Genomic DNA, 3,072 nt, shown 5'->3' with positions numbered 1-3,072 from the left:
AGACCTCAGCAGACACCAATTCTATTTTATTTTGCATGTAATTTTAATCATTAAGCATGACTTTAAGCTTTAACCCATATAGCATCATTTTGTAAAAATTACTGTTCTTTTACTTAGTGCTGATTGGGAGCATATTTCTGGTATTTATGGTAATCAGGACATGGGGTTTCATTCCCAGCTACAGGTCGGAATCATACTGGGACCGTAGACAAATCACAGAATTGATTTGTGCCTCAGTTAATTGGGAATGCTTCGTGGCTGCTACCTCAAAAGTGTGAAGAAAAGTAAAATAATGTTTTTAAATTGTCCTATGTTCCTTGAGGAAAGCATTATATATAAACAACATGGCTATTAGTGCTCCCAACATTTGGTCACATTTAATCATTTAAATGACTTCACCTGGAACTAAAGCAGAATGAAAAGCGAAATCTATCCTTTGATATTCTAAGCCTTCCTATGCTGACAGCGGTTATTTTGTAATATCTTGCCAGGTCATGTGCTTCCAGTTATAACTGGTTTGAGCCTCCTATCAGTACAGGGTGCATACGGACTATTTTTATTGCCTGTGAATGTTCTGCTAGAGTTAGCAGTGTTAGAGCTGGAACAGATTAGAATTTCTGAAACAGTATTGTGTACATTTGGGATGGTGAGCAGTGTGCATCATAGGCATGAACAGTAGTAAGTTACTCCTTTTTCTCCAAATGTTGCTTTTTTTAACATAGTGTCTTTGTCAGTATCTAGGCCATTCCATTCATTTTTCTTTATGGTGCTTAACTGACCGATGTCTTTTAGTTATTTTCTTTGAAGGAAATGAGAATGTTATCTCTCTTCAGTGAGTCTAGAAAAAGCTCAGTTGGTTTTGACAACAGTTTTGTGGCCGACTCCTGGGTAAGGTTAACAATCTCTTTCATGCTTTTAATACCAGAACCAGACCTTTATTACTCTACGTAGACTAACAGGAAGTCAGAGTATAGGTATACCTAGAATTGTGTAACTAAAGAAGCCTTTCCCTAATAGAGCAAAATGTAAACTATAGAATCTAGGTGTGTTCACTGTATAATTCAACTTTTCTGTGTGTCTGAAAACTTTCACAAAATAATAGAAAAAGAAGAAGATCTATAATTAAGTGCCCAGCATTGAAAGGTTGCAAGTGCTTTGTGACTACACTTTGGTGTGGATTAATGAACATGGTAACTTATATGACATTTTAATATATTATAGTGCTCTTGCTATGGATAATAGTAAACGGACCCATGCTGATGGGTGGGAACTAGAAGTAAATGTGCCTGTTTATAATGGAGTGACTTTGCATGGATGTCCATTTTCCTTGAAATACTTTATTGAAACAGCAAGAAAGAATTTGTGTGAATACAAATTACTATCAATTACTCTCTCTCCCCTGAGCAAGATGGAATTTTATTATTTGGAGAAGCAGCAGGTGGGAGCAGACCTTCCAAATTGAAGGCAAAGTCAAAGGCGAATTTATGGGGGGAAAAGCTGTGTATAGGCAAAGGAGAAACTCCTGGGAGTGATGAATGCTTAATTTGGGGGAAAGATTCTGTCAAGTTCTAGAGAAGAGTATATAATTCTTCCCCCAAATTTGGGCTCTTCCCAAATTCATGTTGCAGGAAGCTAAAAGCCTCAGTTATTTAGTTTGTTCCATGGAATCAGCTTTGTTCAGATGCTCCAGACATCCAGAGGAAACTTGCAGAGGATTGTCTCCTGTAATCAAAGTGTATTGTATATTTAGACTTTTTAAAAAACGGAGGCAGAAGCTAATGTTTTTATTATGCCTTTATGAGTATAGCTTGGTGTTATTTCTTAGCACTGCTGCATATTTTAAAATAAATTTATTTTTCGCATATATCTACATATATACACACATATATTTATGTGTGTATATACATACATGTGCACACATCTGAGGGATTTTTCATAGCCATAATTGAAGAGGATGTTTTTAAAAATAAACAAACCTGACAATTCTTAAGGTGACTACAAGTTTGGAAAGCAAAATTAGCTTTTTTTCCTCCTCCTGTGCTGGCCTATAACCTTCTTTGCTTCACTAGAAGCACCACCTGGACAAGTCCTTGGGAGTCTTTGGCTATCCTTCCTTGTCTGTCATATTTAGTAGTAACTGAGTTGAGGATGAACATCTTAGAAGCTAGGTAACCATAAATGTCCGAGATCTGTAGACAAGCCAAAGATAATATGGTGATGTTTGGCAACCCTGAAGGCCTGCTCTTGATTCCTATTTTCTCTGTGCTCCCTCAGCCCTTGCCTATGCTTCATGCCTACAGTAGGCTGTTCCACCATTATTCTTACTAGCTTTGAAGTCCCAGGAACTTCAAGACCAACAGATGTCCTCTTGGTATACGGAAAGAACAAAGTCATGGGTCCACTCATCTTCGTGTCCTTGAACAAATCATTTAATCTCACTGAATCTTGTTTTTCTACAGCCTTGTGTGCCTACTGGGATAACCTGTGTTTCTCAGACTTGGCACTGTTGATATTTTGGGTTACGTCATTCTTTGCTGTCCTGTGCCTATAAGATGTTTAGCAATTTCCCTGGCCTCTACACAGTTGATGCCAGTACTACGTACCCTCTCCTCCTGTTATGATAACCACCAATATCTTTAGACATTGCCAAATGTCCCTTGGGGTTCAAAATTGTCCTCAGTTGAGAACCATTGGGCTAAGATGACTTCCAAATACTTACTAAAATCTATTCATCTTTTTTTTATGTGTGAGGAGGATTCTTGTTTTCTGCAAGGGTGATTTATATGGATCAAGTGAGAGAATTCATAAATGTGCTTTGAAAGAGATTACACAGTTGTTTAGCCTTATATTGGTATTTTTCATTTTAAAATGCACTATACCATTTGGTTCTAGGATGGGCTGGGAGTTCGCATTCTCCATAACCACCTCTCATGCCTCCCCTTCATCAAGACGCTCACCGTTTGTGGGGTAAGCGCCTGGGGGTTCATATAACCTTAACGGATCTAAAATAGAATATTTCTGTAATCCTATGTATTTTATTTGATGCAGTTAAAACTATTATTCTATTATTCT

The sequence above is a fragment of the Physeter macrocephalus genome, chromosome 21 (assembly GCF_002837175.3).
Source record: "Physeter macrocephalus isolate SW-GA chromosome 21, ASM283717v5, whole genome shotgun sequence".
Classification (NCBI taxonomy): domain Eukaryota; kingdom Metazoa; phylum Chordata; class Mammalia; order Artiodactyla; family Physeteridae; genus Physeter; species Physeter macrocephalus.
This window is presented reverse-complemented; position numbering follows the sequence as displayed.